Source organism: Anas acuta, chromosome 2 (assembly GCF_963932015.1).
Source record: "Anas acuta chromosome 2, bAnaAcu1.1, whole genome shotgun sequence".
Classification (NCBI taxonomy): domain Eukaryota; kingdom Metazoa; phylum Chordata; class Aves; order Anseriformes; family Anatidae; genus Anas; species Anas acuta.
In genome coordinates this window covers 4,808,881-4,833,647 of record NC_088980.1, presented here as the reverse complement: position 1 = coordinate 4,833,647, position 24,767 = coordinate 4,808,881, and the positions used below count along the sequence as shown (strand labels likewise).

At 41.9% G+C, this 24,767-nt stretch overlaps 1 protein-coding gene across 6 annotated transcripts in view; it reads right to left on the bottom strand.

Moving 5' to 3' along the window:
• Positions 1 to 24,767, bottom strand: part of CRHR2 (corticotropin releasing hormone receptor 2) — a 157,234-nt gene that overhangs the window by 81,556 nt on the left and 50,911 nt on the right. The window contains exon 1 of one of the 6 annotated variants that reach the window (XM_068673321.1): positions 13,177 to 13,329. The exons of 4 other annotated variants lie outside the window; for them this stretch is intronic. The gene's annotated coding sequence lies outside the window, so the exon portion shown is untranslated. Of the gene's footprint in view, positions 1 to 13,176; positions 13,330 to 24,767 lie in introns of those variants that run through there. One more of the 6 variants, XM_068673319.1, reaches the window with a different exon arrangement.

The window sequence follows — 24,767 nt, the reverse complement described above, 5'->3', positions numbered from 1 at the left end:
TGGCAACGACAACAAGGAGAGGTGTAGCTGTACTGTATTACCTGTAGGTAAGGCACAATGGAGTTGAGAAGCACTATGATCTGATTAGCACAGTAGTGGGAGAGAGGGGAGCCTGAGGGTGAAGCTGACTCGAAAATACAATTTGTACAGCCTGATGAGATAAACGAGTCCCAGTGTGCATCCTCCCTTTCATCTCATTTCTGCTGAGGTAAGTGGGAACGCGAGGACCTATGTTCCTCTCACAGAGTGCTCACTGCCTGGAATTCGTTTAGGAACTTGGTGACCTTATGAAATCCGAGTTGTAATCACGTAAGCAAGACACAGCAGCTGTATGAATGGTTTGTGATAGAGCACAAAGTCAGTCTATAGCGGGAATCCTGACCCAGTTCCAGTTAAGGACTCCACAAAAATAATGAGAAAAGTGGCTGAGAAAGGGAGGAGCTGGTGACTAGGGATGGGAATGGATTCCGGGATGGGCCCATCCACGTGGTATTTGCCTGGAACAGTTAATGTGCCTTCTGACGTGGAATTCAGATGAAACCTCCAGTCTGACAGAAAAGGCTGCAAGCGAAAGGCAGCACACAGGAGAGACAAGGACCCTTAGAAAATATGAATGATTGGGAATACAGGGAAAGATATCACACATTACACAGGAAACCAGTCCTGCAAAAAGGTCAAGAGGATATACAAAACCTGACTACCACAGACTCAGCATTTGGGTTTTATCTGTTAAGAAGGTTCATCATGAACCAGAACAGTTGTTCAGATGTGCAGGGATTTTTTTTCCTCATGTCAAACTCTTCTTTGGATCATAAATCCAGTATTATATTTCTTATTACAATGCCTTTTAGAAAATTACAGTCTTATGAGACGATTCAGACAGATCTTGTTACAGGTGTAGTGGGTTAACAACAGCGGCGTGCATGGTGGTTTAACAATGATGGGGCAGCCAAGCACCAGCATGCTGCTCAATTACTCTCCCTCCTCAATAGAGCAGGGGAAGAAAATAAGATGAAGAAACAGCTTGTGGGTTCAGACAAGGACAGGGAGATCCCTCACCAAATACAGTCACAGGCAAAACAGACTCAGCATATGGAGGACTAACACAATTCATTGCTTGTTCCTAACAGCAAAGTGAGAACTAAAAGTAACCTGAAAAACCTTTCCCTATCCACCCTCTTATCACTCCTTTACCCCAAGCAGCACGGGGGAATGGGCAATGAGGGCTGCAGTCAGTCCCTGAGGCTTCGTCCCCACTGCTCCCTGATGGTCCCTCTCTGCCCCTGCTCCACACAGGGTCCCTCCCACGGGACGCCAGCCTTCCCAAACTGAGCCTGCAGGGGCTGCCTACAGGCAGAAGTTCTTCAAGAACTGCTCCCACACAGCTCCATCCCACAGGGTCCATCCCCCAGGAGCAAACTGCTCCAGCACGGGTCCCCCACGGGCGGCAGCTCCCCCCAGCCTCCCTGCGCCTGCGGGGGCTCCTCTCCACGGGCTGCAGCTCCAGCCCAGGGCCTGCTCCTGCGGGGGCTCTCCATGGGCCGCAGCCTCCTCCAGGCCACATCCACCTGCTCCACCGGGGGCTTCTCCACCCATGGGGGGGATGCAGCGTGGAGATCTGCTCCATGTGGGACCCATGGGTGCAGGGGGACAGCCTGCTCCACCAGGGGCCTCTCCTTTCACAGGCTGCAGGGGAACTGCTGCTCTGTGCCTGGAGCACCTCCTGCCCTTCTGTTGCACTCACCTTGGGGGCTGCAAGGCTGCTTCTCTCACATTTCTCATCCCTCTCTCCCAGCTGCTGTAGTACAGCAGGGCTTTTTTTGCTCTCCCAGGGACCCAACCATCACCACTTATGGCTCAGCTCCAGGCACCAGCAGTTCTCTTTTGGAGCCATCTGGAGCTGGCTCTGGTCTGACATGGGGCAGCTGCTGGGCTCTGCTCACAGAGGCAACCCCTGCAGCTTCCCTGCTACCAAAATCTTGCCACATAAGCCCAATACAGCATGTCTTAGGATGTCTGGACAAAAGCACAACATACACTCTGTCAGCTTATGCTGGGCTTGGCAGCCAGAAAGCTCCTTGTCTTCCTTAAGCCTAAACATCTAGTATGAGAGTGCAGGGAAGAAACAAATTGCCTACATGAGAAAACCAACCAACAGAAAAAAAAAGACTGCAAGCATAGTACAGATAACTTTCATAACAAAACACGATATAAGAGCTTAAAAAATCCGAGTGCTTCTTGGCAGATATAAGCCAGCCCACTTTGCTGAGACACAATTCTCTTTCCAAAAAAGTAATTTCAAGAAGCGGATAAGAATTGGGCAGTTTCTACCAATTTCTGTGAAGTTGACTTGATTATCCTTAATACAAAATCCCTCCTAATCATACTATTCTGCAGGATAAGCAAAATAGTCAGCAACACCAGAAGCCTGAATTTTGATTGTGGAGATGACTGCTGATGTGACAGGATATAAATAGCTCCTTTAAGCCAGCACAGATCAGGTCTGTTTGATAGAAGAAAAAAAAACCCTGCAGATACAGGGAAATGCAACAGTAATTCTAAGCCTTAAAGTCCTATTATACCTAATAATAGCATGCTTTCTGTTGATTGTCTCTCCCTATAAATATCTTCCTTCTCCCACTGGGGAGCAGGATAAGGAAGGTTTAAGTACAGCTGCGTGAAAACACTTGCTAGAAGAAAAGTAACACCCACCTCAGATCCTTCTTCTTTCTTACACAGCCAAAAAGAGACACACACACACAAAAAAACATTTATTAAAGAAATTACTTTAAAGACCACTGGGCTTATGTTACAGTTTTGACATTCTACTGTTTTTTTTCCATTAAACTAGTGCCAAAAGGCTTATTGAGTAAATAACAAAAACCAAGCACAGCGCTGCTATGGTTTATGGTAAGATATGTTTTGTCTGGTAAGAAGAGAGGTAGGCATTAGCTGGCTTCATAGATGCACTATGAACTGTGCTGATGTTGTATCTGCTTGTTAGATTATAAATTTGAAAGCCCACAAACTGCTAAACCACCCAGGGCTCCCCTTCCTGTACCTTATATTACTCTTCCATTCCTGTAAATACTGCCACATTTATATGTTTTCCTGAAGTGTAGCATAAAACATGCATCATGTGCCTGTCCCTTCCTCTAGGACAGCATCTGTCAAAACTTTAAGTGGAATCAGAAACCTGAAAAATACTGTTTCATCTAATGTACATTAGTACGGGACAGATATCAGAAAATTAAGTGATTTGCAAGTGATATCACAAAGGAAGTGAAAAAGTATGATTTGTTTTGAGAGGGAACTGTAAGAGACCACATTGTTTCGGGAGGGTTGCTTTCATGTACACACCACCTTCTGAATCAGAAAAGGCAGATCAAAGATGCTCATTTGACATTCTGAGTGCAAGATGGGACTCTGCAGCGCTCCTTGGTCTCTGTTTCAGTCCAGCTTCCCAAGGTATCTCCCAGCTCCTACCCAAACGACCTTTCTGCTCAAATAAAATCCCCCTGTGCACAATTTGCTGAGTGATCACACGTGGGCCAGGAAGACCATGCTGAATCTGTAACAAGCTCAGCCAGGTGGGAAAAGAGGAAAAAAGGCTGTTCCCCTGACATAACCTCATTAACACAATGCATCACTCATCTGGAAAACCTGCTGTTATGTGGGAAGGTGCTTTCTGGCAATTATCACCTGATAATTATTGTCTCTTTGGGGGTTTGAAATGGCATGGGAGGGAGAAGGAGAATTTTAAAATCTCTCCTAATTTTATAGCACATAATGTGTTCTGTCAGCACATGCTGTGACAGTCTAAGAAAAGCATTTCACCAGCTTCATTTCTTGGCTAAGCTTTCGGATGGATCTTAAAAGCCTGAGATCATTTCAACTAGGAATGATTGCTAGGCCATCTCTGAAACTTCCCACATGGCTTCAGGTTTGCTGCAGTTCGGTAAATGTGGTGTGACATCTTCAGCATTGTCACACACACCTCTTCAAGACTCTGCATATGTGATTCCTTTGCTATCTGTAAGATTCTCCAAAAAAGCCCTACTGTGAAAAGGATCAGGTTTTCAAACCTGGCCAAGAGCCATCTTTATAATGGTATTCAATCTTCTGAAGGCAAACTACTTTCTGTTGGAAGCCCACCCCAAGGAAGGACAATTCTCTCTGCAGAGAGGTCATTGTACTTCTCTCCCAGCACAAATTTCAGGGTAATGCAGAAGCATATGGGCAGCCCACTAGTGCCAAAAGGCAAAGGAGACCCTGTGGCAATTGAAGTTTTGGCCACCACTGCAGTCTCTTACACCTGTAATACCCACAAGTAATGAGGCATCTGAAATGCAAAGGTTAGTGATACGCTGCGTGAAAACCGGTGCTACCAAAGACTGCAAAGAACACTGTTCTCTTCAAATAATTCACTGTGTAGTTCTGTGATCACAAGGAAGTGGATGGAAAGGCAAAGTCATTTCAGACTGGCACAAAACACTACACACATTTCAAATACCGCACACTCGGTTCTCAAGTTAGATGCACTGCTTTAATGACAGGGCAGAAACCTTATGTTGGTGGGATAACTCTCCTCCTGGTACAAAAAAAAGAGCATTCTAGACACTTCTCAGAGCACTAAAAGTGACTTGCTTCTTTGTTTTGGCTTAGTTCAGGTGTCTCCTGAACATCCAGTCATTCCCAAGACAAGTCTCCATGTCTATCAGTTTGGAATTACTTTTTTTTTTTGTTTGCTTTGCATACTGCTGACACCTTTAATTCCTCACTTTCAGGGCATCTTTGTAAAATTTATTTCTGGTTATAATCACTATCCTTTAATTTCTGCAGTCCTGCAAGAGATTGGAGGACATATTCTGTAAGTGGATACAATAGCCCAAGCTTGTCTATTCTGGTTTCTAAGCCATGAGACTCACATCCCTGAAAGCTAAGACTCCCCTTCCTTTTCTGTAATTGCTAAGAAGGAGCTTGTTCTAACCAAGAGAAAAAGGTGACTATGTCAAAAGAGAACTTTATTTCCCTATATATTACTTCCCCTGCCATCCTCGCCTCAAGCTGATTATGCAGGCCTTCTCTTTAGCTCTAGAACTGAGGCTTTCAGAACCCAAATTTATTCATTTCACCAGCCACAAGCTTATGTACCACCTTACTGGGGAAAATGCTGGCTCCAGAGATTCTGAAGAAGCAAGACAAATTGGATCCAGACTGAAAATGACCAATAAACATAGGACATGTGTATGTATATATATAATATATATATATATATGTAAAAATTATTTTTTTCCCTTTAATTCAGGTTAGTCTGCCAAGACTCATCATTGTATGGTTCCCAAATGACATTACAAGCATGAATGAAGTACTGGGGAAAGGAAAGAAGGAGGTGAGAAGAGCAGCAAAGCAGGCTTCTCACACAGCAGCACCCTTAAGCAAATGATGCATCCAGCAAGAACATCAGCCAAGAACTTAGAGGGAGAGAAAATGCCCTAGGTGTTTCACAGAGGATAAAAGAGTTGGTGAAACGTGATTCCACAACAGATTAAAAGTGTAATACATATAACTGTACAAAGGGACCATACAGCAGAATGTTGTGGAAAGTTCCTATCACTCAGTAGCTGAATTTGCTTGCTCTTTAAACAACTGCAAATTTCCTGTCACGTTGACATGGGAGATAGGCACTAAGACTGGTTGTTTACAGTGATAATGCAGGAAGACAATTTTTAGAACATACAAAGAGAAACAGAAGAAAAGGTGTCTTTATGAAGGTTTGCCATTTCCTTTCAAAGAGGGCAAGAATAAAAAATTATATGTCTGAAAGTGCTCATTCACCTAGAGAAGTGTTTAGTGTTTGCCATTCACTTTCATTTAGACCAGATTCTCCCATTTAGACACTTAGTACTTTACTTGATAAAAAAGAAAAGAAAATTATCAGTGAGTACTCATAAATTAAATTTCTTATACAGGGGCAAGATTTATTCCCAGTACCATTTCCAATTCAACCACGGAATTGTCCCCAGAGAGAAGATTGAGTGTGTACTATTTAACCATTGGGTATTCAAACAAGGACTGCTTAATTAATATTCTGCATGTACTGAACCACAAAGTCTTAAAGCCCAAGTTTGCCATGAACAATTGCACTGTAGAAGAGAAAAGCTGAAATGTGTGAATGGCAGGCAAACTGCATTGGACTTTGAACAGCACAAAGTGAATGGAAAGGTGTCTTTAATTTATAATGCTTTTCAAAGCAATGCAACTTGACTTCATCTGCCAAATAACAATGATTTACTGGCGTATATATCAAATGTGGAAAAGGTAATATTAGAATTCTTTTTCTTTAATAGGTGAATTAAATTAAATTTGTACTTTTTGAATTTGGATGGACATTTGATTATCTTTACAGAGCAGTGAACTATGCTGTATAGCAATGCAACCATCATGTTCACAAAAAAGCTACAGCATACTTTCCAAAAATATTATATCTGTAACAGTTTGGACCTAGTTTGAACTGAATGTGACCAGGAAAAAATCTGTAGTGCAACATAAAAGCTCTGCACAAATAAGCATCCAAACCCTGAAGCCTCTCCTGTAAGAAAAATAAGCAGTCACTTTTATAGTTTCCACTGGAAATATTCATTTTGGCCCAGCGCCTCAAGAGACTAAGTAAGTGCTGTTCTATTAAGCTCTAACATTGTTTGTTTCCATTTTTGCTCTAGGAATTTTATTTTAAAACATTACAATAGGGAGACCCAGTCTATCTCCAACTCCTCCATCATCTCCCTTTCACAGAGTAATGCAGATTGCCAAATACGTGCAGGTTTTTCCTCATTAGTACATTCACCACCCCTGAAGGCATATAGCGCCCTTTGTGGGTAACACCTTACCTCTAGACAAGTTGGAAGGAAAGAAATAAAGACATGAAACAATGTGTTGGTTTTGTTTTTTGCTTTGTTGTTTGCAAGTAATAAAATGTAGTATGGAGATCCACAGTGCTAAGTTCTAATTAGATGTTGAAAACAGCACCTTTCCCAAATTTTTGGGAGCTAAACTTCTGAAGAAACAGTACAGGAAGAAACTGGGGCTGAGGTGCAGGATCCAAGCCAGACCATGAGCAGATTGCAAGCAGCATAACTAAAAAAAGTGGTCACAGATCACAGCTAACAAAGAACATAGCTCAACACAGCAAAGAACATGTTCCAGGACAGACCTTCACCAAATCCATGGTGTGGAACCAACCTGCAGAACCATGCTGACTCCTACAGAAGTGCTGCTGACACCCACACAAAAACTCACTGGGGTTCGCGATTAAACCCTCGTTTCACTTGCTGAAATTTTCAAGGAGAGTTTTGCTGCATATCGTTTCTCAAATGAAACATTAGTGAATAAAAGACAACGTGACTGTCACTTACACAGTAACAATGTCCTGGAGTAGTTCCCATTGAAGATTTTTTTAAAGGAAATTGTTCCAATAATTTTGTTCTTCTCAGGTATCTGATCTTAACTATATCACATACAACAAGATCATGTGATGCACTACTCTTTAACTCTGCTCCTCTTAAAATAGAATTTAAATCTTTATATAGATGAAAGATTCTTTTGGTAATTACACATGAAGTGTTTAGGATAAAATGCCTTTTCCCTCCCAGTGTACAAGAATTTATCTTTGGATCAAATCAGTAGAAGAAGGTTAGCAGACTTTCTAATGAGAGTACAATGTTAACTACGATTTGCTCTCATTATCGTTGAAACACGAAAGAAATGCAATATACATCATGTAACAGTTTCTTCAGGTCATCATCTGTGAAATTCAGTTAATCACTATAATTAGCTGTTACATGATTGTACAGCCAGAATACGATAGGAAGAAACATTCAGCTTCAGAGAATTACTTGGGATTTAGTTCAGTCTAAGAGAGGAGTGTAGCTCATTATCTCTGTTTAAATAGATTTAAAATGCAGTGTGCATATAGCAATTACTTCAAGTGCCTCTGTTACTTTAGTATTGAAAATCATTTATGAAAACTATTCACAGGATACTTCCAACTGCGGAGAATACTATTTGATTACACGAGAGCAGTCAGTTTACCAAGCCTCCTTTAAATCCTTCTACCATCTCTCTTTTTACTACTTACTGTCCACTTACACGTTTCCCTTCCTGAAATACTGTTGCTTGGGATCAGTCAAAATAACCAATCTCAGAACTTAAACGCTGAGTTACACATAACACATTTGCAGAAAGATTTTGTGGGCCATATAATAGGACTGACACTGTTGCAGCTTTCAGAAGACTGTTGTGTGACCAAATCAAACTTCTAGGTCAACAGAAGTAAGCAGTTCATGCAGTTACATGTCAGTGCTAGTGCCTATGTTCAGCATACCTTTAGGACAGTCCTACCTGGTTACAGGGGAGAAAAATAATGAACAGAAAGAGCTTCATCAGCTGCCCTTTTCCAATATTCTGTTTAACATGAGTACAAATATAGAGACAATTTGCCCTGCAATAGGTGTGAGGGAAGTGGATTCACAAATGCTGCTGAACGAATGGAAACTCAAGTTCCTAAGATCAGTTGAATGGAGAGCAGTTGGCGAAGGAAAGCCTGGAAATGTCATGGCATCATCTCTAGACGATCAGCTGGTAGCAGCAGACTGTCTGAAAACTGAGAGCCTCACCTTTGGAGCTAAGTTAGAGAAGGTAGAAACACATTCAGCTTTTACAGCTTTGTGGAGTTTCAAGGACTGTGCTAAATAGGACATGATTTCAGAAACTCCAGGAAAGTGTAAAAATCTTTGCAGTGAATGAAGATAATTGCTACAGATCAGTGAATTTGTTTCAATGAAAGAAAGATCAGTTTTGAAATCCTTTAAAGTAAGACAACCAACCTAGGACTTAAGGCAAATATAACAAGCCAATTTAGTCTGGTGTCTATTTTGGGAAAGGATACGTACTGCATGCAAAGAGAATTTCTCCATATGACTTCACTAAGCTGCTAAGGGATAAAAATGCCAGCACACCAAATCCTGATTGTTTTCCAAGGCTGAAAACCAGGTAATGCATTTACCAATAGATAAGGTGTTGAATTTTAAACACTCATAACTCACTTAAAATTCATGCCCAGGTCACTACTTGCCTCCATGCTACCACAACACATGAGAATCACCACTATAGGGAATATTTACAAAGAAGCAACGGGAATGCAACCAAGCTGAACTGGGTAGCGAGGCCACAGTAGCATATCCAGGTGTTGACATCCCTGCCTTTCAGTCCTTGCTGGGCCTGAGCATCAGAAACTGGAGGTGGTGCTGTTACGGCTGTGATGCTCGTGGTACTGAGTCAAACTAACCTAGGTGTACCTCTAGAAGTCAACAACTTAATTCACACCTCTGAGTTACAAAGTAGACCTACCCCCTTGCACGGTTCTTTGGAGAAATAATCAATCTGCCATGTTCAAGGTAGGATATACCACTGAGAATTAAATCAGCTTGCATAGAGTGCACAGAAACTTCAATCTGCAAATACTGTTCAAATGCCCCAGCGCATTGCTCAGAGCTCTGCAAGCCCTTCCCTCAGACAACATGCTGTGCTCTGTCCTGAACCCTCCTGCAGTCCCCATAATTGTATTTCCAACCTTTAAGAATTAAAAAAAAAAAAAAAAAAAGAGATAGAATGGATTTTTCCACATTTATTCCATAATCCATATCCTTTTCTCTTTCCTGCTAAGACCTTTTTAAAGAGCCTCCAAATAGCTGCCAGGGGAAGAACATGTTTTCAACAGTTTGTCTTGAGCCCACCAAAGATCTGATCCCTAGGCACTAGGGAGGTGCAAGCAGAACAAAGGTAACTTTTACTACCAACAATCATCAATAATCTTACCCATACAGGAAGAAACAAATGGGGAAAAATATACTGCAAAGAACAGCATGACAAAAACCACAAGGGCACAACAACAACAACAAAATCTCTTGCCTGCTTGATCTTGAAGGAAAAAAAAAAAAAAGGAAAAAGAAATCAGTTCTTAAAAACTGCAAAGGATCAATTACATTTACATATATTCATAAGATCCATTTAGGCATTCAGGGCACTACCAGTACTGGAGCTAGAAGCTACTTATCCATAAAGAAGATTTTTAATATATTAGCACTTGCTTCCAAAAGAACATAGTAATGTCTCAAGATCTTTCTCCCTGTCAATGATCTGACTCTTAAATAACCATTTTATGTAAAGTTTCTCTTGCAAAGCTTCCTGCCAGACCTTTGTAGTCAAAGGGAGGCTTATGAGAACAGCTTCTAAATAGCACTACCCCTTCATTACAAAATTATACGTATAATATACGACCAAATTGCATAATCTCTGTAATTAGCTCTTCTCAGTCACTGCTGGCAATATAAATAGATGTGATGGTTGAATGGTTGGAGAGTTAATAATAGCCATTCGTGAATAAAGATTGCAATTGCAAAACTGACCAGTGCTAGCTGTTTGTCTTGTCCCAGAGCACGTACTGCTGAGATGACCATTAATGAGAGGCACCCAAAAGACCCTAATTAAAAGCAAACACTTGCTGTAACTGCAGCAAACCAGAAGCTGGCTTGTAAACTGATGAGTGCCTGTGAACTGGTCTTTGGGATGGACGGACAGAGACAGGTTTGTCAGCTTTGGTATGAACAATGTCTGCCCTAGTGACAGATCCAAACCTCGCAGTGCACAGTGAAAAGCTAATGGGGCTGGTGTATCAAACAGGCAACAAGCCTTCAGAGAATCAACATACCCTTCCTTTGGTTTTAGCACACAAAGGCAAGCAGAACCTGATCAAAAGCTGCTTTCTTTTAACATACTGCCTTTTCTACATCACCACCTGAGAGCTTGAATTCCTCTTCTTCATTTGTGCTACAATGTTGAGTGATGTATCTGAAATGGATTTGCAGAAAAAAAATCATTTGCAAAACTGAGCTCAGTTCGTGGAAAGTGAAGACATTCTCCACTGATAAAGCAAGACAGTTCAATAATTTATCTTCACTAGATCAAGGAATGAGGCAAAACCCACCGGATAGGATATCTGACAACAGAATATGTATTATAGTAGCAAATGTAGCCTAGGAAACAACTCTGCATTGCAGAGTAGAGCACCAAATAGCTGAAGAAATGTGATTTTGATAACTAAGCATTTCCTTTGGCGCACAGAAAAATTGCAGGTGCTAGAGACCAGCAGATCTGCAACAAGATAATAAGGCGTGAAAATAAAGGGCTATAGATTAACTGTAAAAGTAGATGGTCAAACACAGGAATATATTGGCAACTGTAATGATCACACAGATTAAATATCCAAGCTTTTAGATACTTCTACAACTCTGAAGATGTTAATCAGAAAAAATCAGTTTTCTCAGATAATCACACAAAGGGATGCTTTCTGTTCACTTCACATTTTCTTGTTGAGAATAAAAGACATTACTGCTAACAGAGAGCCCTGGAGACAATGATATTGAGATACTGAAATCTGACAGTCTACTTAGTATTTGTATGTCCAAAAACCTTAGTAGTAAAGCTCTTATAAAAGGACTGTAAAACACAGATTCTGTCCTCAAAACTGTCCTTCACAGCCCCAAAGAAATTAATGGCACTGATGAATAGAGGTGATACATTATCAGAGAACTCCTTGCACTGTAAACCAAAAAGGCACGACAGAGGTCTTTAAAGAGTTGTAAGGCTTCAGAGTTCCTGATTTATTGGAGTTTCTTTACAAAGGGCAAGACAAAAGGACAGGAGGCTGAAGCAGCTTGCCTGAGGTCAATTGCAGGGTGTGAAGCAGGTCTCATTTTCTGTCTGGTCTGACAGTTGCAGGTGAAATAATCCTACTACCATCCCTTTCAAACAGGCACAATGACAAATGCTGTCTATTGACTGCGGCCACATACCAGAACAACCCCACGTGCCAGTGATGTCCTGGGCAGACCAAAGCAAGCCATGGCAGGTCTTTGCATTCAGTAAAAGCTGTACTTTTGGGGCAATGAAATCAGAACCAAAAGGGTTCTAGCATGAGGCTGTGGTCCTGTTGCCTGTCTGCCCACCAATCCCAAGGCCAAGAAAGGCAGAGGAGAGGCAGCAAAAGAAGATCATTAAGAAAAACAGTGAATGAACAACTCTTTCACAGAAGCATGGAAACAGAGGAAGCACTTAAGCCAAAAATACTAGAAATTAAGGCATACATCTCCTCATTTGCAAGGTAGCTATTTTGTCTCTGGTATTTTCTCCCTGCTCTCTCTCTCTTCCCCCCCCCCCCCCCCTTCTCTGTTGGTAACTGTGCCTGCTATTTCATTCTGCCTGCCTTGGATGCAGTACAGCATGTATCCCATTTATTCTTTATCTCCAGTGTTTAATCACCAAGTCCCCTCTCTCACCTGTTGTCCTTTGGGGGGTGGAGATTTTGTTTTTTGTCTCACAGCTGGCACACATGGCACTCCAGTGGTTCCCCACAAACGCCTTCTGAGTGTGTCCTAGGGTTTGCCCCTTCCCTCCACCTGGGTTCACACACTGCATTCTTTGACAGCACCAGTTTCAGAGCCACTCCTCACCCAAAGTTGAGGCCATCTTTCCTTCCGACCCCACAACACTTGTCTAGGAGCTCATTGCTGCTGCTTACTTCTGCACAATCTGTCATTTCTGCATCTAAAATCACTTAACTCTTTCACTAAAGCACTAAAGTCTTCTGCAGAAACTCCACCCTCACCCATTCCCACAGTGACTCTTAACTCATTTATTTTTTTTTCCAGGCACAAGGCCTCCGTCTTTGCTCACTTTCATCTCCCTTTTTATTCCCAGTCCACTTGGTTGATGCTCTGCTCTTCCACTGGCCAGTCTTTTTGGTGCTATCCTTTTTTTATTGATACTTCCACTTTTCCTGCAACCTTCTGTAATTCCTTCCCCTTAGCGGAAGAGGAATAAATTAGCCCTGGAAACCAGTCAGTCGCAGCAAGACGAGAAACCTTTAAAATCTGAAGAATAACTTGTTTGTTCCCAGATGGCCTCAGAAGGTGTCACCTTCCAGATGTGTCAAGGACTCCTGCGCCAGACATTTACATCGCTGCTTGGATGCAAGCTCCAGGCTTGTCACAGGGACACCTGGAATCAAGTCACTGCTGCTTTCTGCTGACAGATGGACAGCAGGTTTATTGCTCTTACCTCAAGATGGAAGAGGACGTGAATACCAAAGTCAGAGTTCAAGTTTCCAGCAAGTGTTATGCAACACTTAAGACCTAAACATTTGAAACTTTCAGCATTTAAACTGTTTAACTTAATCTCAAGAAAGCTATTTTTATCCAGTCCTTCTACCTTGAGTGTCTGCTATCCTGAATGAGCCATCAATGAGTCATCAACATTTCAGGATTCAATCTAAGCAATTAGCCCTGCCTTTTCCAGCTGATTTTCATTAAGGTAACATGGCAACTAGACAAAGGTCAGTGCCCTGTGCGATTCACTTAATTCCCCAGAAATCAAGCAAAGGATGAACTAAAGCAAGTAAAGTGGTGCAGAACAATTGCATAGATTAATATGTAGGATACCTAGATTCCTAGATTGAGCCCCCTCTCTGTTACATATCGTGGGATAAAAATTCTGCATATTCTGCTTACATCTCAAGTGTCTTAGAAACTAAAGAAACACCATCACTAAGTGCCATGCCACAGCTGTCTAAGATGAACAAGAGGTGGATGATAGAGAATACTGAAGGATCCATTGGAAATCTGTAGGATTGCACAAAACCATAGATGATTAGAAGGAGAAGTAGAGAGCCTGCAGTACATCATGTTGTCACGCCATGCTTATTTTCACCAAGCAAAGCCAGGACTTTCTTAGCTGTATACTCAAAATCACTAAAAACAGTTCACTTCTAGAAGATGCTGGTCAAATCACAGTAGAGTTTTCAAAACTACTCCAGAACCCAAGGACTTGGTCACATGTCTGACTTACCAAAATTGAATGAATTTCTTTCCCTTAGATTTAAGAAAGGGAATTGTAGCTGAAGTATATCAGAAGCTGAGTTCACACATGGTTGATTTCCATATGGTCCCAGAGCATCAGTGGCTCATTCATGTGTCTGCCCCATTAACCTTCAGTACCTGGTCCAGTTACTGCAAGGAATGGGGAACCAGGAATGGGGTTTTGATAGAGCACCTAGGAGAGGTAATGCATTGAAGACAAGCAGGAGGCATTCAGGTTACCTAAGTAGTTGAAGAAGTGATGAGAAAATAGCACCACAAATTCTCTCGAGGCCCTGTAATTGAAAAGCAATGTTCTACTTGTGCTCGTCCGTAGTGTGCTGATGTAATCACAGCAACTCAGTCACGGATTGCAGCTGAAATCTAGCAAAGAATCAGTAAAATGAGGATCTCTAGTAAACACTTTACGTCCATTTGCTGAAATATTAAACAATTATTTATCATGTTTCCAGTTACAAGAGAACATTTTACATACTTACATGGCCTTATAAACTGAAACAAACTACTATGATGCCTGTGCTCACAGACTCGCCTCTCCAGCGTGGCTCACAGATCCTTCTATTCCCTTAGCATTCACTGGAGGAATAAAATAAAGTATAAAATGGCTCTTGTGTGAGCATAAAACTGCTATTACTATTGCTGCCAGAATTTATTTTACAGGAGAACTGAGAGAGGAAGGGGTTATGGAGAGATTAGGATGAAAAAGACAAAGCCAGGATGAGAATGGTTTTGTAGGTAGATAGGGATGACTTAACTACACGAAAAAAAAATGTTGGTGGTGATATTTTAGACCTTCCCAAGAAAAAATAGGAATCTGCAGCAAATATCAGCATTCAGAGTGCTGCAGCCTCTCACCTCTGGGTTGGGCTGGGTAATGCAGTGCACCATTGTACCTACATTTGCATCCACTCCTGTCCATTTTGAGGAGGCTTTATTTGAAGTAGAATGAGGATCCAGAAGATTTTTGTTCCCTCACTTCTCAAACAAACAAAACAAAACAAAACAAACCCACAACCCTTCTTATTTTAGTGCTGCAAAGAAGGCTTCCTTAGTCACAATCAACTTTGGTGCAGTGCCGCAAGCTGACAGGTGGAAATGTGCATTTTTAGAGAGGCCTGACAAGAGGCAGACATTTGTGAAATATGAATTTTTGGCATGCTAGTGGGGCAGGTGGGTGCATTTACACGTGAAGTTTATGTGAAGTGGGAAATTCAGATCAAACTAGATGGCCAAAATGAACCAAATATGGATCTATGGCATTCTGGCTTTAGTGCAAAGTATTGATAAGGAACAATGAAAGACATTAACACTACAGAGATCTTGTGAGCTGGTGGCAGTGTTACCTGGCTCCCACACCACTCAGAGGACAAGGGCATGACTATGTAAAACCCGGCAGTTTATGATACCTAGAAATCCATTTCCAGCAATTAAATACCTGCTGACCTCACCGGTTTCCAAACAGAGCTCAAAGCATGTGGTCTGTTAAGTGTACTAAGATCAGTGCAGAAACCAGGATCCTTGAGAATACTCTTCACTTCCAAACTCTGCCTTATCTGCTCTAGTTGAAAAGTGGCAATTGAGGTAGAAAGCCTGAAGATTCTGCAAGGAATGACTGCTCATCATGTACTTTAAGATACACAAGTGCTGATGCTTCAGGTATTAGTGGCATAATTCAGCGATAATTAAATTAATACTCCCAGCAGTGAGAAAAAGAGTCACTAAGAGTTCACATCTAAGCTTAGTTAAGTTTAGTTAACAGTGCACTAGCAAAGTCATTTCCTAGTTTGACTTTCTCATTTTCATAGCACTTTTTAACCTTCCAAATCTCTCTTTGCTCCCCAGCTGACTCAAGAGGATAAAGCACTGCATGCAGCCTTGTGTCACTGTGTGTTCAGTGCTTTCTAGCCGCCAGGGGCTTTGGACAATGCAGGCACATTGGGTATGGTTATTCCTCCTTCAATTTTTTCCAAGGAAAATGCTTCATGAAATTTGGAGGGATATTTTCTTTTTTGAAACATTGTACCAGTTTCTGTTTTTATCATTCACTTCAATAGATTGCTTCTTATTTCACAAATCTGAAATGGAGCAGTGTCTGGCCCTCTGGTATTCCAAGCACTGCAGACCTTTGTCAGCATAAAGCAATCTGAGTTTTATTGATTTTAGAAATTTTTCCCAAGAGCTACTGATTACAAACTCCATGAGTGATGTCTGATAGGAATTAAACTGCACTGAAAAAGGAAAATATCTACAAAAATCCATTCCCCTCCAATTTAATGGGATACCATAGTCCTTGTTGCCTTTGCAAGCTACTAAGGAATGGCGGTTATAAGCTGGATGTCAAGTCATAAGCTATGTTGCAGTCCAAAACTGAGTAATAGTTTCCCTTTCATGGGATAGCAGACTGTAAGCAGAGTCTTGCATGGCATTTGCAGTCTGTGAACTTTACTGGGATGAGGACACAACTTGAAGTACTGTCCTTACAAACCATAGAAGTCATAAAGACTCACCATTACAGGAACATCAAAGACACTTCCATGCCACTGAGGAACACAGAAGGAAAGGTGAGCCCTGGTAGAGGTTGTCCAGAGGAGCTGTGGCTGCCCCATCCCTAGCAGTGCCCAAGGCCAGGCTGGATGGGGCTGGGGGCAGCCTGGGCTGGTGGGAGGGGTCCCTGCCCATGGTAGGGACATTGGAACTGGATGGGCTTTGAGGTCCCATCCAACCCAAACCATTCTGTGATTCTATGAAATAGAAACACCTTAAATCCAGTCAGTGTGCTCACTGAGCTGCAGAACACCCCTCCCATCAGCAACAGGCAAGTCAAGCAGTCACAGCTGAGGAAGGCGTTGTCCCACATTTACTATATCTCTTATTTTTGTGAGGAGGGATACCTAGAGCATCTGCCAAGCACCTGAGGGTCTGCAGGGGGAATCTAACAGTCCCTGCAGGGGGACTCTGGCAGGAAATATCCAGCTGATTGTACTGCAACAGGAAGCAGTACAGTTATGAATGAACATGGTGTCTACAAGGAAGAATTCCTCTGTCATCCAAATGTAGGTTCTCATTGTCTGCTTTTCATGGAGGTGCTCCACAACTGAATGGCTACATTAAGCTTTGCATAGCTCCACATCTTCTAAAACAATACACACCTATTTGGGAACATAGCTTAGTGCTTCCCTTCCTTTAGCCTTTCAGAGCAGCCCTGGTGGAACCACCACCAGCCACGTTCATTCAGCCAGCATCCTGCTGCCTAGCAAGTGCTCCACAAAGGCAGGACAGCAGGGTTCCTTCCAGAGCATCCTCTACCTCTTCCTCCACTGTGTCCTTGTCCCCACTTCACTTCAGTCCATCTCTTTTACCACCCAGCAGGATGTGGAAGCTGCAGAGGCAGCACTGCCAGGAATTACAGCAGGACCAGGCCCAGGCCCACCAGCCACACCAGTTTTGTTTCACCCTCATCCATCACTTCCACCGCCCAAGTGACTCAGTGCAGATGCTTGTGGACACTTACTTTACCTGCACTTTAAGTGACACCCTGTGGCTGAGAGGAAGAATTACGGGTGACCATCCCTTCAGCGGAATTCCCTCAGTGACACTCCCTGAGGTTTTGTGGCAATAAACGCAGAAGCTGAAGCCCAGGGAGTCACAGAGAGTCTCAAGGGCTCAGTGACTGGAGGGAACAGCCTGGTCGGTCCTTCCCCTGCAAATGTTCAGACCTCACCCTTCCACAGCTTGGCTGGATGAAAATTGGTCATGAGGGAGAATAACGAAGGAAATCCCACATTCATGAGAGGCCCCATGCTAGATCTAGCCATGTGGGCCATTTTTATGTTGTGAGATGAGAAATCCCTGCTTTGTCTCCCGTTGTAACACATCTGATTCTTCCCCTTTCCAACGTGCTCATGAGCTGTTCCCTCTTCCACTCCTCTCCTGGCCCCAGAAGCACACGATTGTGCAAATATTGTCTGATTCCTAGCTTGTGGGAAGAGACCGAACCTCAATCCATCTGTCTGCCAGCTGGTAGCTGCTGCCAGTTTAGAAAACAGCTCACTCAAGAATGCAGCGGAGAGGTGTGTGGGGCAGCAAGAGGGTCACAGAAACCTCCAAAAAAGATGCTCAGGGCCTGTTTGCTGACCCTCCTGAAGGCCACGAGGCTCAGAGCCCTCTCACAGGCCCATGGGTGCTTTCTCACTGTGACAAGTCACTGTTCTGTGCAGCCCTGGATGATGTCCCCAAGTTCAGTATCAGCACCCTGAAGGACAAGGCAGGGGACCAGGCCTCTGACCGACCCTGGCAGAGGATTAGACCTGCCTGGTGCAGAATGGTGACAGCAATTCCTGACCCTGGGGAATCTGTCAAGTCTGCCTCAAATATCAAGCCTAAACTTACGAGAAACCCAACCAGGCAAAACAGGATCGTAGCAAAGCCACCTCTCGTAACTCACTGGAGAAGAACAAAAATTCTACCCACTGTTTAATTAGCTGAAGAAAAGGGTCCTCAACATGGCTGAAGCAACATTAACAATCTTCTTATTTTACTACATGCAATTAACTTCTGTTCTGTGCTCAATGAAGAAATCACACATTTCACAGGATGATGGCAGCAGGAAAGATGAGTTATTTTAATTTCTCCTTTTGTTTTCAACACTCTACTTCCAAGCTGCAAAATCGGAGTGATCTTTTACCACAAATTAAGCTTCACAATGGGAAGAAAAAAAAAAAATTAAGGAAAAAATGTACAGCCTCTCCCATCTGTGCATGCACTGAAATCAAGAGCTTCCCACTGCTTTATTTGTGGACAAGCTCAACCTAAACTAGCAAGAGAAAATGAACAGAGATGGTTGAAATCTTAATCTGGATACAGCTCTATTGGAGTCAAGCTGAACTAATCAACTGCAGATTTGGTCTCCTCAGAGAGAAATTTTACGAGCTTAAAAATATATTTATTTCCCTCCCCCTGAATTCCAATTCCGGCCTTCTTTTTCCTCTGCTGTGTTTTTTCCGTTTCTCATCCATCTCCTTCCTTTAACTTTCATGTTCACTTGACTCCCTAATTGGCAAGTACAGTGTTGGTCACCCCAGGATGGCTAAAACATGACTTCTGCAAAATGGCAGACTCATTTTTTACTAACTTTTTGTAGTGAGTCCATAATTGAAATCAGCTCCAAAACAACTTTTCTTACCCCAAGTTTCCTCTAGTCATTAAACAGTCCAGTGGGATAAAAGCCTTCCAGACATCTAACAAGGTTAGAGAAAAGGGAAAAGGGTAGGAGCAGTTTTAGGGCTTAGTAGTACTTTTCTAAGGCTGAATATACGCATACATTGCTTAGCAAAGAAGAGAAAGTTTTGTATTTGACCTTTGAGACGCGTCTCAGCAATGTGTTTTAAATATATAAAGAGCCCTTCAATCCAAATGGCAGCACACCAGCACTGCTCAGCATCTGCTGGCTCTCAGACTCGGATGCTTCTCCTCTTGCCTTGTCCTTTCCCCCAGCCCATACCTCAGCTGCAACTCCTCACTGCATCCAGCTGTACCTCGAGGAATCACCACTCATGCTGACAAGATGGTGCCAATGGACATTTTATTTTCTTTTTCTCCAGTAAAGATGAAAGGCCACCATAGCATAAATGGTCCTCATCTTTTACAAAAGGTCTTGGCTTTCAAAAATGCACCCTTTAGAAATCAAACCAGAATAATCTCTCAGAAAAAAAGTAAGCCATGCATATGCAATCATTAGAAGTACTCAGGCAGTAAAATACACAAGATAAAACATAAGTGAAAATGTTAATAGAGCCTCTAGGCCACCCACTTATAAAAATGCACATTTCTGTAATTACCGGGACAGGTCTCTACCCATATAGTATGAACAAGACTCTAAAACAGATGATTTCCAAGCAAGGCTCATGTTTTATATGCAGGCTAAAACCACTGCTCCAGAAGAAGTCTGAACAGTAATTAATAGTAATGAAAAACAGCAGAGGTTAGATCTTGTTAAAAGAATGGGTGTTTAACCTATGAAAATTAGCTCTTTTGCTGATTTAAAATTAAATAATCTCTTTAGCCCCTCTCAGAAGAGGGGGCATGAAAAAAAAAAAAAAAAAAAAAGAAGAGCTATTAATTCACTTCTTCACCCTTCCCTCATCACACAAAATATTATAAGCCTCTGTTCAAGATGAGACAACAAAGAGCTGCAGGAGTTTTTCTTTCAGCGTGGAGTAAGCCATGTCAATAGATGCAGCTGTGATACTTGTGTCAATGGCTCGCTCTCTCCCACGTTTGTCCACCTGAACAACAGCCCAGTTGCTAAGTCACCAGCCCTCTCCAAACCATTGTCAACAAGGCATCTGGTTGTAGGGCTAGCAAGGAAAAGGTGGTGTACATACCCTTGGAACAAGGACTAGTCAAGGAGGGACCAAATCCCCATCGATGCGAGGTTGGCGGTGCTTATGTGCCTATTTTCTGCACTGTAGTCCCTGGAGAAAACGAGGACGCTTTGTGCAATACCCAAAACACTTATCTGAAGTGGCTATCTCAGTCAAAGAGCTTTCCTGTACCAAAAGAGATATGGACTTGCAGAGAGATCCAGAGCTATAGAGACCTTTTGTCCACTTTGATCACAAAAGCAGGCTGACCTCCTAATGTCAGTCCTCAGGTGTGGGTTCAGTTCAGCTCAACAAACACCCAGGGATGAATTCAGCTGCCCATATGCAGGCATCATATCATTTTTCTCAGAGTACCTGCAATGCCTATGTGGCCTGGAAGATGAAACACAAACCTACAAAAGCCCTGGACTCTGTGAAACAGGAGATAGGCACCAGGCAAGATGCTTCTGGACATATCAAATGGCAAGAGATATTCTGCATGGACTACGGAGTTGATCTGCCCAATTACATTAAGCTGAATAACTCTCCAGGCTTCATCCCCTGGAGTGAACAGCGCTCCACTAACTTGTATCAGAGCTTAGCTACTTAGCTGTGGATACCTGCCTGTAAACACAGAGATTTGTATCTTCATCTTCAACCCAGAAGCCTTCCAGAGCTTCCACCTCCTGCCTGCAACCACCGCAAACCAAGCCAACCAGCCCTTGTGGACGTGTCTCACCACCGAATACCCCTGCCCTGCATAGGCTGTTGTAGACAAACCCCAACCAGGCAGCCAAGGCTATGGGAATCAGCACTTATTGTCTATTGAATGAACATCTGGAATTCCCCATTGCAAAGGGCAATTCACAATGAAAAGGAAGAACTAAAGTAGATATACTTAAGCCTGTAACGCTCTAAGTACAACCACCCTTTTTTTGCAAGCAGTGAAGAGTCTCATTACTGCCCATCTGCTGAATTAATCAAGCTTGAGGATACCCTAATAAGTGAATTAATCTGTTTTCTAAAACACAAATAAAAGCTTCACACTGTCAAAGCATAAACACATCTAGAGGGCAGCAATGATACTGTCATCTTTAGCTAAATATAGATCCTGAACAGAGACAAGAGCACAGCCACACACTGCACCAACACATACATTTTTCCTTTTTTTTTTTTTTTTCTTTTTTCCCTCGTTGCTTTGTTTTTCCTTTGAGTTTAATACAAGAGCTTTGCTGCCAAAAGCAAAGTTGTAAATGGATGGCATCATTTTCGGTTCCATGGTCAAAGAGCATTTTGCCTGCATTCACAAGTCATACAGCACAGTAACCAGATCTTGATTTGTCAGTATGACTTTGTTTCTCAAAAAAAGAGGGGAGAAAAAAAACAAACCAACACAAAATAACAAAGTGTCAGAGATGAAAAATACGCACAGACTGACAGACTTTGTTTTACCAATCCAGCTGAAACTTATCTGAGTCACTCTGTAGTTCCCAAGGGACACACAGAAACACAGACACAGAAGCACAACACCGCAGGAATTTTTTTTCTGCAGTTAAAAGGGAAATATTTTATGCAAATAGTTTATTTTATAATTGCAAACAGGATTTTTTTTTAAATGCACCAGTTCTTATTTATTCATTTATTTATTTATTTATTTATTTATTTATTTATTTTAACTCAAGTACCCTTTGCTTAAATTCTACTGGCATGTTGCAGGGTTTGACAGCATTCCACATCTGAGGACTCGGGGTTTCTGAACTGGAGTGATGGTCAAAGCACAATAATTGCTAAAACAGATACCAAGCAAGGGGGAGGTCCATGCAAAGCCTTTGATGAGTTGATCTGTGTTGTTGAGACCTGCTGCTTTGTCTTGAATTCCATACACTACATGCACAGAAACTATGGCAAGGAAGAGAAGTCGCCCCTTGAAGACCAGAAGCGAGGGAGGCTGGTTTGTTCTGGAGCAGTGTGTTGAGCTCGATTGAGGCTGGTATAAGATTTTCATAAGTTTAGGCACTTACAAGACCAGATTTTCTGGTGTCTACAATGCAAAAGGTTTTGTCTGTGATGAACTCTGCTGGGTTCATGCCCTCCAAATGATGAGCTACTTTTACAACACTGGTACAAACTTTGAATCCTTGAGGTCTTCATTTCTAAAAAAATTCGCTATATCTTCATTAGCATGAGAAGTATACTAACGACCATAGAAAGCAACACTAAAAATATGTTACAGTTCCTCACAGGCAACAGCTCGCAAATACAGGATTCCTTACAGTATCACCATCAGCTGAATTACAGACCAGAACCGGATAAACCCTTAGTAGAAAAGCGGCATTACACATTGCTTTTTCTAAACTTCTCTGAATTGCCTCTCAAAAACCAACTCAGTACAATGTAATACACAATCATCTCTCTCTTTACTCCAACAAAATGAAAAAAAAAAAAAAGGACAAAGATACACTATCTGTCCAAGGCAGAAATCTCACCCTATTCCAATCCGTCTCCTGACCAAGCCTTGACTTTACACCTGTGTTATTCACCTCTGAAATTCCCTTTCTTGTTTTAATCAGCTGTCTGTGCTGTTTTTATTACCAGCACAAGGTGCACAGTCTAGGTTTTTAGCACACTGAGTCCTGCTACAAATGGACCGGTGGTCATTCAACGAACTAACTTGGTGAAACCATGCAAGTAAAAGCAGTCAGACCATGTATTGGTATTTGGCCTCCCCAAACTCTGGACATATTCTGCATGTACTAATCGCCAAGTCTTTCAGATCACCAAAGAGATTGCACCTCTTCAAATCTTAACTTGCTGTCCTACCGCTTCTCCAAGCCTTATTTACCTAGTACTACCAGTACCCAAGAGGCTATTGATTTTACAAGTTGTCTCAAATCTTGGTATAGTCCTTCTGTTCTTTTGCTTTGCTACAGCTTGGAAGAGCTACCCACATGGAAGAAATAAGATCAATTGCAACCCAGTAGCTAGAATGTAGTTTAGTCTTCTATTGCAAGCAACACACAGTACTGCATCTGGGCACCAGTATGTACTACGAGTCAATATTGCAGCCATACATTTTCTCAATGTGCATATTCACATTTTATATTCAAAGGAAAAACATGCCCATCTTCTCAGGCTGTAACAAAAAAATTGCCCCTGAAATCAAATCAAAACAAAACAACAACAACTACTACTACTACAAACCCACTTCATCAGGATTTCTTTAATTTAAATTAACGTGTCACTGTTTTAAGAATAATGAATTTAAGAAGATTTATTAGCACTGTAATACAAGAATTAGCCATCGCTGAGAAGGAGGGAATCAGGGAAGAACTTTAAATCAGGTCAGTGATGAACTACTGAAAGCATTAACAGAGTTCATCAAAATATACTGGGGTATTAAAGATTTTTTTCCTTCCATGCACAGGAAAATCATTTAAATTCTCTCCAGTGTATTTATGACATAAATAAAGAATCATCCATAATGCATTTCTCTCCTTTTTTTTTTCCCCTTCATTCTTTCTTTTTGCAAAAATGAAAATAAGGCAGTGACATCCCCCACCAAAAAAAGGAAATGGTAAAAAAATACCTATACTTCTTTGATATACCATTTCTAGGGCTGTTCTTCTAGGGTCCATTCTGATACACATGCTCTTGTCTAAGCTGTCCTTAATTCTCAGATTTTTTTTTTTTTTGTCTCATCTGAGACTGGAAAGGTAGTGGAGTATTTGCTATAATTGAAGACAGCACTACCCAGTCCTTCACCCCTTCCCACCTATTTTATTGCAAAGACCATAGGTCAGAGAATATAGGGTTTGAGGATGATCCTGCAGTTCTCTGAGGTAACTTCCGTACTTTGCTCAAAGACGAGGATGACAGAAGCTGGTCCCTAAGAACAAATCTGGAAGGGAGTTTTGTTGCATAGCACATACACAGAACTTTTGTCTAGTTATCTGACCTTTGACGCTTGGAGCTGGGGAAAGAGGTAATTCACTATCCATGAGTCAAAAAATAAAGTTGAGGATGACAGGGTCATGCTTTTACTGCTAGCCCACGAAATTAACGCTACAGAAAATTAGATTACCAACACCTGAACAACAGTTAGAGTGAAACACAGAATGAAATGTCCCCAGTCTAAAGCACCCTAAGTAGCTGGAAAAATGAGTGACAAACAAGTGGGATACACATACCTGGAGCTAATACATGAAAACCTCTTAATGAAAGGTCCGAACAATATTGACAGATAAGGGAAAGGAAATGAGTGCCTGGGTCCGACAGCCTGAATAATAAATTCTTAGTGAGTCATCGTGATTGTTTACCTCTAAGACTGGAGCATCAGTTCCAAGAGATTTCTAAGGAGCCCCATACTCCCTTGCTCTGAATTTTATCTGCATCATAATATCCTCTGCCATTTCTC